Source organism: Ambystoma mexicanum, chromosome 8 (assembly GCF_040938575.1).
Source record: "Ambystoma mexicanum isolate Mex_15411 chromosome 8, UKY_AmexF1_1, whole genome shotgun sequence".
NCBI lineage: Eukaryota > Metazoa > Chordata > Amphibia > Caudata > Ambystomatidae > Ambystoma > Ambystoma mexicanum.
In genome coordinates this window covers 98,536,513-98,550,331 of record NC_090929.1, presented here as the reverse complement: position 1 = coordinate 98,550,331, position 13,819 = coordinate 98,536,513, and positions in this window count along the sequence as shown.

Here is a 13,819-nt window from a genome sequence, read left to right as displayed (position 1 = left end):
AACTAGTGTAATTCTCTGAGGGGGCAGGAGGGTGTGGTTGGCTTTCTTCCTTCATGCAATTAGTCATGTTGTGTTGTGCTACAAAGGTTTCAGGGGACCAGAGTAGTGGTTGGGACACATGCCGCGGATTTGCCCCTTCCATGAGGTATTACCCCATTCATCCTGTACTAACCCACTATGTGGCATTACCCATGCATGTGGAATTCTCCCAACCATACAGTGCTACCCCATCCATGTGGTATTATCACCCCTCCAGTGGTTTTATCCCGCTCATGTTGCTTGGGTGCACTCAATGACACACTCAATGAGGGTCACTTTACCTGGTTGCTGGAAGCCAGGAAGTCCATGAGAGCATCAAAGGCAGGGTTGGGGCACCCCCCGATTCACATGCTGCTGGAACGTCTGATGGAGGGTAGGTTTACTGTGATCGCGCAATAATTGCTAAGCGCCCTCAAACTGTGTTTGGCATATTATGGGTATGTAACGCTGAATCCTGGAATTGTATACGTATCCTGGTATATAATACTTACACAAACAGATGCTTGATGGTACAGGGTCATATAAGGTGGACATGAGCCTTTGAAACTGATCCTGGATATACGACGCTGTTTCAGGGATATCAGTGTACAACCTTGAAGAAGAAATTAATGTGAAACTCAACCTGGATATTTGAGGGCAGCATTTGGGAAAATATTGCAGTATATCAGACTGTGAGGCTGGTCTTGTCCATTGGAAATGTTTCCCAGCATATCACATTAGTAGATTGGCATAGATCAAAGTGCATAGGCATTCCATGTAGTCTTATGCTTCTGAGGTTGAAGCCATATGACGCTGTTCCGCGCTTATGGTGTCAGTATATTGGCCATAGGAAATGTTTCCCAGCATATGACATCAATAGATTGGCATAAATCATGGTGCATAGGCATTTGAAGTAGCCTTATGCGTCTGAGGCTGAAGCCAGTCATATGATGCTTCTCTGCGCACATGGTGGCGGTATATAGGACTGCGAGGCTGCTCCTGGCCATAGGAAATGTTTGCCAGCATATCACATCAGTAGATTGGCATAAATGAAGGTGCATAGGCATTCAACGTAGTCTTATGCTTCTGAGGTTGAAGCCATATGATGCTGTTCCGCGCTTATGGTGCCAGCATATTGGCCATAGGAAATGTTTCCCAGCATTTCACATCAGTAGATTGGCATAAATCAAGGTGCATAGGCATTTGACGTAGTCTTATGCGTCTGAGGCCGAAGCCAGTCCTATGATGCTGTTCCGCGCACATGGTGCCGGTATATAGGACTGTGAGGCTGGTCCTGGCCATAGGAAATGTTTCCCAGCATATCACATCAGTATATTGGCATAAATCATGGTGCATAGGCATTTGACATAGCCTTATGGATCTGAGGCTGAAGCTAGTCCTATGATGCTGTTCCGTGGACATGGTGCCGGTACATAGGACTGTGCGACTGGTCCTGGTCATAGGAAATGTTTCCCAGCATTTCACATCAGTAGATTGGCATAAATCATGGTGCATAGGCATTCAACGTAGTCTTATGCGTCTGAGGCTGAAGCCAGTCATATGACTGTATAATAATACTACTAATAATAATATCATATGTTTATATGGCACTGTTAGATTCCTGCTTTTTAAGTGCAGTAATAAAAAGTGTTATTTCTGTGTGCAATTTAATGGCAATTCTTTTTTTAATCGAATTTGAAAGGTGAACAACTGAGGTGTCCCTGCTGGCATTGGAATACACAGTAGTGTGATCATTGATATCTACGGCAAGCACTTTACTTCCTGAGCTATCAAGCTGGCAAAGGAAGTCTCCATGGCCTATGACGGCTGTGCATGGGCATCTATGGGGGACCAGCAGCATGTCAAGGTAAAGTGAGGCATAGGAAGCTGCTGGTGGGATATGAGTTTCTTTCTTACACAACCACATAAAAACAAGGCCTCCAAAAGAAGCAGAACGGATCTGCAAGGAAAACCTGCATTACTTAGCATTACATGCTGCGCTGTACACGACAATGCTTTAGTCAGCAGAGCTATCCCCCGAATAGCACATAGTCCACCCTACATGATCAGGCTCTGGACAGCATAGGAATCCCCTACAGTTGCACACACTACACCATACGTGGTCAGGCTTTGGACAGCAGAGCTATCCCCCGAATAGCACATAGTCCACCTTACATGATCAGGCTTTGGACAGCATAGGAATCCCCTACAGTTGCACACACTACACCATACGTGGTCAGGCTTTGGACAGCAGAGCTATCCCCCGAATAGCACATAGTCCACCTTACATGATCAGGCTCTGGACAGCATAGGAATCCCTTACAGTTGCACACACTACACTATACGTGGTCAGGCTTTGGACAGCAGAGCTATCCCCCGAATAGCACATAGTCCACCTTACATGATCAGGCTCTGGACAGCATAGGAATCCCCTACAATTGCACACACTACACCATACGTGGTCAGGCTTTGGACAGCAGAGCTATCCCCCGAATAGCACATAGTCCAACTTACATGATCAGGCTCTGGACAGCATAGGAATCCCCTACAGTTGCACACACTACACCATACGTGGTCAGGCTTTGGGCAGCAGAGCTATCCCCTCAGGTCGCACATGTTGCACTGTGGCTTGCTTGCTTATACTGAACTCCACAGGGTCAGGCAGAAGAAGGCAGAGCTTTTCCTGCAAAAGAGGCCACTCACCACAAGAAGGCAGGACATTACTAAGTAACCAAGGGGAGCCGAAATGGGCAAAGCATGTCTTATCATCGCTTTTGGAACCAGTTTCAAAACTAAGCAAATACCATTTTCGGACACCCTCAGAAATCATGCCAATTTGTGTAAAAAGTTGTAAACAGTGAGCACAAATCAGTCAAGCCAATCTTAGTCCAGAAAGGCAGCCTGTCCCCATTTGTTCTCTTTTCTAGTGTAAATACTCAAAGCTTAGTGCAAAGTCCCTCGTCTTCACCATTGATTGCGACCTTTCCTTCAAAGCACACATTGCCAAGAAGGCACAAAGGGCATGCTAATAGCTCCAACTCCTGAGCCAAATCAAACCCCACCTCAGTCTTCAGATTTGTCCTGTAGGCCCCGGTGCACTCCCGCCTGGATAGTGGGGAAATACAACAAGGTTGAGATAATTCCACATGCATGGGTAATATTCCAAGGGGGTTATTACAGCATAAATGGGGTAATAGCAGAGGGGGGCGGGGGCGGTATGAACACAAGTTGTGCGACATACCACAGTTGGGATAATAGCACTGGAGGATGAAATGCAAGAAGAAGGAGTAAAATCACATGGGTGGTGTAATGCTGCATAATTCATATAATACCCATTAGAATGCAATATTGCATGGGTAGGTAATACATGTGGTGTTTCCACTGCCAGGGGACATGGGGTCATTGTCCTGCAGCCCTGGACTCTCACTATTATTAGGTAAATATCCCCAGAAGTCCTCGTAGAAGCAGACTCATCTGGATGAAAACTTCATTCACCCCTAATGCATAACAGGCTCTGGCCCAGCCCCATAGGCTTTTCAGTGGCCCATGTCTGTTACGAATGTCCTATATTGTAATATTATAAACCATAATAATACAAAATGTGTTGGCTTTTGAATGATAAAAAAGCAGACCGGGTCATGACTGATATGTAACTGACTCTGCTGGTCTGGCATGCAAACATACAATGCCCCTCTTCAACTTTACTAATTTGATGCAATACAGAATGATGACATGCCTATTTCTACTTACCCAGAGTCAAACCTGGGACCTGTAGTTTGCACATAGATCTCTGTGTTAGGTGCATTATTCTACTGAGATATCTTACTGCAGAGTTGAATGTGCTGTCCTACTTGGATAACGTTCAAAGATGCATAGTTCTCAATTTCCTCTTACTAACTCCCCCACCCACCCTCCCTTCCCCTAATCCTTCGCCCTTCATGAAGCATCTCAAATTATTTTGTTTGTGTTTCCCCATGAATCATTCTGAAGCTGCCCCCCAAACTTCTCCCAAAATTCCCTGAAGATCTATTGCTCTTAAAGGAGATTCAGGCAGATTCAGGGCTCGTGAGAAATCTGTGGGAACTTACACATCTACCTAAATCTTGATAGGATCTTGTAAGGGGGACGCAGATTACCCAGAATTCTTTGTGAGCCAGGAAGATATTTCCAGGTCAGCCTGACATGCTGAGCTACAACAATCTATTCCCATATGCCACTATCCTATGCCAGGAACATGTATCACCATCATGTGGCCGGAGCAGCAACGTTCACCTTGACTTCCCCATGTGCTGAGGTTCAACCTCGACAAATGAGGCTGTTTCCTGCATATGATATTGATATATGGGTTTGATTTGATTTGATTACTTATACCGCGCGACCAGACAGAATTAACTGCATCTGTGCCCAGAGCACAATCAAGCTTCTACCTTCCAATGAGAAAAAACACGTTAGTCCTTGAGTGATCCAATCATGCAACATGCGTGAACAGGAATGGTAGCTCTTCAACAGAGCGCCGATTTCATGGAGCTTGTAAAAGCATTCATCTGCTACTAAACACTGTTGTGCCTGCTGCTGCATAGTGATTCCAGGACCTGTGGGGGTAAAGACGCTTACCGTTGCTCATAACAGGGCACTATTACCTATTTCTCCTGTTTCATGAGCTTGCGATCTGGGAGCGATTGGTTATCAATGGCCGGGGTATAAAATGGCTGTGGGCTGCTGAATCTCTGTGACCCCTCACCACCATTTAATGAAAGAAAAGGTGATCGTCAGTGTTACCCACCTTGGAGCCAGTGAGTTTTGTCGGCGGAGAAGCGGTGGAGTCCGCTTACGCAAGCCGAGACCTGCCTGCACCGTTGGTGGCTCGCAGATCGACAAGCGGCATAAGGCCCCATGCAGAGCGGCATAACCCCAAGCAGCAAATAACATTGGTAAAGGGGGGACAATCCCCTTTTGCCGCAGGCATCTACTCTTGCTCACTGTCGGTGGAGGTGGTCCGGGCAGTGTCATCAGGCGGGGAGGAGGAGTGCACTGTTGTTCGGGCTGCAGCTCGGATTCAACCGAGATCCATAGCAGCAAGGAAAGGCCATAATTTATTTCCACCATTAATGCATGTGTGGTTACTTGGCGGCCATCTTGGAGTGGTGCCCTCACTTTGGACATATATAGTGACTTAAAAATAATAAAGAGGCTGGATATTCAAGTTAGCAAATTATGGGTGAGACTGTGTGGTGGATGAAGTTTTAAGTCTTTTTGTACTACATTATGCGTTTGGATTATAATGCACAACAAGAAACTTATCATCAAAGAAATCCTTACCATTTAATAGGGAGAGGTCTATGACGATACCACCTAAACACCCAAAACAGGGGCTCATAGGCAGCGAACCCCAAGGCGGATGGCGGTAGGGGGAACATTTTTGTAGATTCTGTTTTGTCACTGGATCTACCTGTAACCTGCTGTGTACAGCGGTGTGGTCAGTTCTCCGCCTGCCTGGATTACATAGAATTGGCTCCCCTGACTTTGATGATCTGGATGAAGCCAATGCCTTCTACTCATAAAGGGATAGTTACCAGCATATTCTAGGCTGCCCTGGCAGAGTGATACCGGTGGCGCTGCGTTCATCAAATTGCCTTGTCAGGGCTATCCATGGGAGGACTCACAAACAGTGCTGTGGAGCAAGGAATAAACAAATCTATGTGAGTACAATGGCAGATGGAGTTTGATTCTTCCTTTATGGGTGATGATAATTTTTTTCCCTCGTCCAGCTTTGAAGACTACAACCAGTTGGAATTTCAGCTGGATTTTCACAGCAGCGTTTCTGCAGGGCTATGAAGACTGGCTGGCTGGCTGCAGGCACAGTGAAGTGGCCCCAATGATGGAGGGATCCTGTAGTCCACTCCACTTTGAAAAGCCTGGGAGGCCCTGCTATCCCACGCATCTAATAAGGGGACGCTCTCCATGTATCAAGCTAGCCTCCTGGTGACCTGGGACATCTTGTGCAACTGACTTGTCTGCAACTGTCTTGCTGCTAGGCTGCCTGGTGTGTTTGTTGTGCATTGTGCAGTTTCTCCGTGCTTTGTACAGTTTCTCCATCTCTCTCTCTCTCTCTCTCTCTATTTCCATCTCTCTGCCCTCTCCCTCCATGGTGCTCTCATCTCTCCTATTTATTCTAACTGCTACTCTATCACCTATCCTACCTCTCTCTCAAAGCCTGGAAGGAAAAAGTTCCAAAAAGAACTCCTGGTCTTCAATCCAGGCCTACCCATCGCTGACACCTATGGCAATGCTTCTTCCAGACAGACTGTCCTCGACATCCTCTTTGTCGCTCCCTCTACAGACCTGTGGATTCCCTATATGGTCTCTGTCCTCTTCCCAACACCTGGTATGACTCCGACCTAGCCTCTCTGAAACATAAGTCCAGAGTTGGTGAGCTGAAGTGGCGTGTATCAGGCACCTCCTCTTACAGACTGTCCTGCTGCCTGCTCCCAAGGCAATGCAGACTCTCCATTCACTCAAAGAAGAGAGCCCATACCCAAGCCTCCATCTCTGGGGCCACTAACAACACAGGCAAACTGTTTAAAATCTGCAAGCAACTCGCCAATCCTACTGCAGTCTTCACTTCCCCCTGCCATCCCTGACTTCTCTGGCCTCCCACTTCTTAAACAAAACTCAGGACATCCTGTCATCACGCTCCTCTTCTCCCCTCTCTCCCCCTCCCAGCTCTCAGGCCTACCTCTGACCCCCTCTCCCCTTCCTTCCTACTCTCCTCTTTCTCGCCCACAGCACCGTATGAGGTCTCTAGACAAGTCCTCTCTATGAAAGTCTCCTCCAAACAGGTGCTCCCCTGCTACTCCAGAACTATCAAGGACAACATTGCCTCCCTTGCACCAGCCTTGGCCGATATCTGCAATCACACCTTTACCACTGTCTCCCTCCCGCTACACCTAAAACACTCCATTGTGCATTCTCTCATCAAAAAGCCCTCTTCCGACACCTTCTGGCCGGGTAACTACAGCCCTATCTCCATTACCCCCTTCTTGGGCAAACTCCTGGAGAAGCTGGTCCTCTCCCAAATGATCCAACACACTGAATCTGTTGGTTGTCTCCACGACTACCAGTCTGGCTTCAGAGCAGCCAGAGGCACAGAAACTGCTCTACGGAACACCCGTGAAGACTTGCTTTCAAATCTAGATTCCAACTCTCCATCCATTCTTATCCTTCTAGAGCTTTCCTCTGCCTTCGACATGGTCAATCATGCCACCCTGACAAATCGGCTCTGTGACACCCTTTGCATCAAAGGACCTGGTACTGGACTGGTTGACCTCTTTCCTCTCCGGCCGACCTTGCCAGATTCAAATGGGCCTTTTCCTCTCCCCTATCACACTCTGCACCTGCAGCATCTCTCAAGGCTCTATCCTCTTGCTGTGGCTCTTCAACATCTACCTTGCCACTCTGGCCCACCTGAACTCTTCCTTCTCTCCTCATGTGCAGTGTTATGCAGATGACACACAGCTCTCCTTCAAGCTTCCCTCTACTTCCTCCTCATCCCCCTCTCTCATCCCTGACTGTTCGTCAGCTATTTAGGCATGGTGTACTGCCAATGATCTCTGCCTTAATGCTAGTAAGACTAAGATCCTTCTCATTGGGACCCCGGTTCCCCCCTTCCCTCTGGCCACTGTCTATGGGTCCCCTCCCCCTCTGTGAGGCAAAAAACCTTGGTGTCATCTTTCACTCCTCTCTCTCCTTCTCTCCTCACATCGCAGACCTTGCCAAGAAGGCCCACTATCAGCTGCACCTCCTCAGACACATTCTCCTTTTCCTCACCTTCCCCCAGAAACTCAATGTCTCCAGAGCTTTGGTCCTCTTCAGGCTGGACTACTGTAACAGCCTCTTCCTCAATCTACTTTTATCCTCCCTCCACCCTCTTCAATTTATCCAGAATAGGACTGCAAGACTTATCCTTGGCCTCAAGCCCAGGGGCTGCATCCCTCTGCCCCTAAAATCTCTCCACTGGCTCCTGGTTGCTGCTAGGATCAAGTCCAAGACCCACTGCATCATCCACAAGGCTTTCTGGGACCTGGGACGCTGCTACATCGAACTCTATCTCCATAAATACCTCCATGCTAGAGCCCTTCGGTCTTCTAGCTCCAACTCTCTGCAGATCAGATGTTTCTCCAAGCCAAGAGTATGGTGTAGATATCTCTTCCTCGCAGGAGCCTCCCTTTGGAATGGTCTCCCTGCCCCTCTCAGGCTTGAGCGGGATCTCCTTAAGTTCCAGAAGCTCCTCAAAACCCTCCTTTTCTCACCTTCCTTCCCTCTCCCCTGCTAACACCCCTGTCTGCCACAGTGAGTGGCTGCCTGGTTCCCTCTGAGTTTGACAGAGCACCAGGCCCCCTCACCCAGTCTGCCCCCTCATCGAACTTAGCATGTGGACCCTCAACTCCTACACCTCATGCAATCCCTGGCACTTGCCCTCCTGTCCTCCCTTAAATGTAAGCATTTAAGAACCATACACAAGATCTTAAAATCTATTCTCTGTTTAACCGGGAGCCGGTGTAGGGATTGACGCAGTGTTAAGATGGATTTGTCTTTGCGGACTTTAGTCTGACTCCGTCATTTTGGGCTATTTACAGCTTGCTAAACTGGCCCTTGAGTATACCAGCTAACATGGTGTTACCGTAATCCAGTCCTGAGTTAATAAGCGTCCCTACTAATGCGTCATGATCCTGCGGTGGAAGATATGGCAGTGCAAGGCGGAGGAGGCGCATAGACTAGGAGATGGGATGCAGTTTTGCCCCTACCTGGCTTTTGCACTCTGGTTCGGGTTGCTACACATGTGCATATGAAGCCACACCTTATCCTCCCACACACAGTCTCGGGAGGATAGCTCAGGGGCAACGTGCTTGCCTTGGAAGCAAAACGACACAGAGCAACACAGGTTTGATCCCCGGATCCGTGCTTAGAAACCTCTGGTTTTTAAGTGTGTTATAAATAACCAATCATACACATCTGATCTCACTTAGTCTATATTTTGGGGTGCTCACCATTACCTTGTGGTCGCAGGCTGTATCAAGAGTCTTGCAGCTGGGGTGTCTACTCCAGTACTGAGCCTCCTAATCCATGACCACTTTGCAGATTAACCATGCACTATGCGCTGCACCTGGGCATTTAAGTCAAGTCAGCTGCACATGAGAGCGCTGCCCTGTAGTTGGTCCACTCCCCTCCATGGAATGCGACACCAGCTGTGCATTAGTCGGCAGTTGTGTGAAAACAAAACTGATGATATGACTGTATGCCAGCTTGTTTATTTGTGTCTGTACCGTGCAGCCTCACACCTGGCATCCTCCCAATTGGAGAAGCCTGTTCTTATGAAGTAGGGAGCTTTGCAGATATTTAAAATGGTCTTGTTAAGAGTCAGGCTGAAAGCAGTCAAAAAAATGTGGATAGTGTACTATAGCAAATTGAATATCATTTCACACTATAGTCATGTACAGTAAATGTGGCAAAATGTGTGTTCTTACTGCTTCCGCATTTTGTACGGCATTCCACCTATTGCTAAATGAGGATGAAAGCAGGGATGTCATTTAGGGGTCGCCAGAGGTCGCAACTGCGACCTCTAAAAAAAAAAAGTGTTTCTTTTTCTTTTTGTACTGCAACCTCCTGGGCTGTGGCCAGCACCATGTGGTTCTTTACTTCTGGAGTGGCTCTACAAGTCTAACACTTTCAGCAGTGACCCTAAATAAGAAAGAATAGGAATACCAAATAATGTGACTTTCTGGAATACTATACAATAATTCCTATACTCATTAAAGGCTTATTTCAGTGACACTACAGGGGGTGAGTCACTGATTTAGTCTGTTCTTAAACGCCTCAACTCAGCCTTTCATCCTTCTGAGGTCGATAAATGAGTACCAACACAGGTTGGGTGATATTGGGTGTATATTTTTTCTATATAAAGCGCTTAAGCGTAAGGGCTATATAATAACACATCATTATCATTTGGCCATGGATGTCTGCTTGCATTCACAGTGAATTGGTAATATGGGCCTATACAAACGTATCTTAACGATACGTATGACAATCCATTCTTGTATGAAATGTACATCACATTATAGTGATATCATAACCATATTTTTCGTAGTGTACAATGCTATGTGATGCCACTTCCTGTTTTGTCAACGGATGAAAGGTTGTGTTCCATCGCTTCCCGCGATATCACTTTGGGGTGGGGTCAAATTACATCACTTCCTGTGGTGTCTTTAGGGGGTCAAGGGTTGTGTGATGTCACTTCCGCTACCCCTGGCATTTTGGTGAAATGATGTCCCTGGAAGAAAGTACAGTGCATTTGCTTAGTTTATAACATATATACTTTCATTCGTGCAAGCGATATTTAATTCAATTGATGGATCCACACGGCCACCGGGAAAAGGGAGCCTTCGAATGGGCAGCAGAAACCAAGGTCAATACACACATTTGACGGTGGCATCTTGCGTGCCGTCCAGTGGCGTGCTCTTGCACACCCACAGAAGCGTAGTTAATGCTTCCGGACGCTCAATTGGAAGAACACATTATAAATTGATCTTTTTGTGGTTTCCTGGGGTTCTAGAGGAAACGGTTACCGTCTCCGAAAGAATGCTAAATACATTCTCTCCGCAACAATTGGGGGACCGCTGTGCGACGCAAGCTCTTAAAAGTGTTAATTCCAGCCGCGCGCTCTTTCGCCCGGTATGGCGCTGCCAGGGCTCACTGCGGTATAGATAGAATTTTTTTTTTAATCCTTTATTTAAATAACCCAAGTGTGAATGTCAGCGTTATTTATGCAGGATGGTTTTGATGGTGGAAGCGGACAGCATTAGGGTGCCGAGAACTTTTAATGGCGGCAATTCAAGGTACACCGTAAAGAGCAACAAAGTTATTTTCAAAAGAGAGCGCAGAGTCCTTTTATTATTATTGGTTCTATTCTCTAAACATAAAATTGCCATTTGCTTTTATAGCCTGTGGATGTAGGCCTTTGTGTTTTTTTTCTATCTAATTGATTAAGAGGATGCAAGCCTCCATTTCGAGGGCACTAAAATTCTGACCCCTTTTTTTGTCAAAATAATTTATGGCGCATCACATTTCAATGTTTCGATAAATTAAGGAGCACATTAAAGAATATTAATAAAACTGTGCAGCGGGAGTAAATCATTGCAATTTATGGCAAACTTTGCAATTCTCTCTACAGCGTGAGATAGACCAAAATAGCTATCGCCGGGGACATAAAATGTAGCGGATCCGACAAGGTCTGATCTCAGGCGAATCTTCTGTGCTTTGCTGGCCTTATGGCAGCCAGAAAAGCAGGGAATGGCACGCATTCACTCAATATACCTGGGCATATATTGCAGAAGAAATACTCTATGACTGGTGTACAGTCATTCTTACAGCCAGAGCAAATTCTTCCTCAAATTCAGAGGATATCTGCATATGTATCCCTCCCCGGTAGGGCGATTCAATTTTTCCTCTCTGGGTTCACATTTCAGACAAAGCATGCCAGGAGGAACTAACATTGGTTTGCAGCCAGGATGTAGGACTCTTTAGCCCACTCCAATAGGCGAAGGGTGGCGGCACCATTCTCTTAATTCCCCACACCTCCCAGGAGGAGACACCCCCTGGACCCGGTTCTTCAATTAGTTGATTCCAAGCTGATATGACGTACTATGCTTACAGGAGTGAACTGAGGTCCCAGTTAGCCAAGACTATTCATGGGTGGCCAGCAGTGTTATACCAACAGTTATTAAGTGTTGTTATAGCTGGGTGGAGGCTACCACCCATTTCTAAATTGAGGCTCTAACTAGTGTGTTAGTGCAAGAAGACAGGCAATTTATTACATCAACACATGGAGATTAGGGTGCAGTCACCCAATGGGCCGCATACTTTGAAGTAGGATGGTATCCACCTGCACTGGCAAGACCATTGGGAAAAGATGAAAAGATGAGACCCCGTACTCAGGTGATGCCCATTAATACCTGCACTGCATAAATGTATAGTCACTAAAAATGTTGTGACTCTCAATTCCTATTAAATTATCTGACGATCTGCAATACATGTTCCTATACCGACTGTGGTGGGTAACCTTCAATGTGACTTTTTTCAAGCTGTAGGCGGTGGCGCCATGAGGATACACTACTTCATTGGGCAATCGACTTAAGGCAAGAAACCACTGCCTATGAAAATGAGTGGTAAATGCTCCTATGAACATTGGAAAATCCATTCTGTCGGATAACCTTTTCAATATTGTGTTAAGACATTTATGATATGATATGATATGGCATTTATAACGCGCCTATACACAAGTGTTTCAAGGCGCGACGAAGCAAGGGAGGGGAACAGAGGGAAGACAGAGACAACAATCCTACTAGGCCAAGTGTCATTGCGATCGCGCAAGTGCAGGGGAGGGGGGGAAGGGGAAAAGTGCAGTACATGTGATCGACAGTCAAGAGAAATAGAAAATATAAAGCAATTTAGTCTCGATTTGTTCTGATGCCATGTGTTAGAAGATGGCGTGGTCACTTATGCACTCAAAATACAGATTAATACACGTGGTGTGTATTCTCCGTAGCAGGGCCAACAAGCACTGTGCTCCTAAGAATGGAAAGTGAAATAGGACTCTGGCAGCGATGAAGTCTTCTCATTGGGAGCAGGCGTTACTGTCAATTGCTTAAGTTAACCCCTTAAGTGCCCGGCTATTATGCAACTCTATGCAAAAAGGGCGCGCATACTCGCCCTTGGCACTTAATTCAGTATGAAGAAAGTTCATGTAAGCAAGTTAAATGTTTTCTCAGCTTCCGGACTGAGCAAAGCGGAGCAGATTTTGCTGTTTCATTTCATGCAGTTGGCTGCCTTGTACTGAAATAAAACTCACTCTTGGATGAAACTACGCTGATGTTTAATCAGCAGTTCACGCATTATACTTTCTGGTCTCTTCGCCTAGATTTGTGTCAGCAACTTCACATGTGACCCCCACCCCCTGTGCCGGTCCACCCCAAAATGCCCCTGTGGTGTTCTCAAAGAAAGAATGGATCAAGGCAAGACCCACTTCTCCTGCTTCATTCCTCCTCTGCGAGCAGTAAGCAGCTACCCTCCCCCCCCTATCTGCAAAGATGTGCCACTTGGCTTCTTCTGATATACTCCAGTCCCTCCATCTTGCTCCTGCATGAACTTGCTAAATAAGAAGGGTCTAAATGGGATGTTGTAGGAGGCAAGTGGCCTGAAGGATCCAAAAACCCTGGTCCTGATCAGTTTGCTGGATAGGTGGATAGAGCAACACACCGTGTTTCTCAGAGCCGCGAGATTCCCATCTACTCCTGGTGAGTGGGATGACGTGATCTGCAGTAGTGTAGTCAGCAGATAAGTGAAGTCTGGCCTACTCGATGTCTTCTACTCCGGGTTTCAGTTCTTCTGACCGGTTGTGGTTTTTGGAATCTCTACTGCTTTCTCTATTGCGCCCAGCCTCAATGAAGCAGACCCATGGAGCTGCCACTAGGCCAACTTCTCTTCACTTCTCAGCAATACAGGGCCCTCAAGATCCATGCTCAATCGTTAAGAGGTTCCTTACACCGGTTAGTCATACCCTGCAAAAGGGTATTTTACCACAGAGCGCCTTCCTCTGAGGACTGGGCCAAGAAAGGCAGCTTCAGGAGATCACAATCCCAGTCAGAGGAAGTTGAGCCCACTGGTTCTGGACTGCTTCAACTACCAGACCCCTGTGTGCCTCGAAGTGCTTCTCCCATCAATACTAGGACAAAAGTCACACACTGAA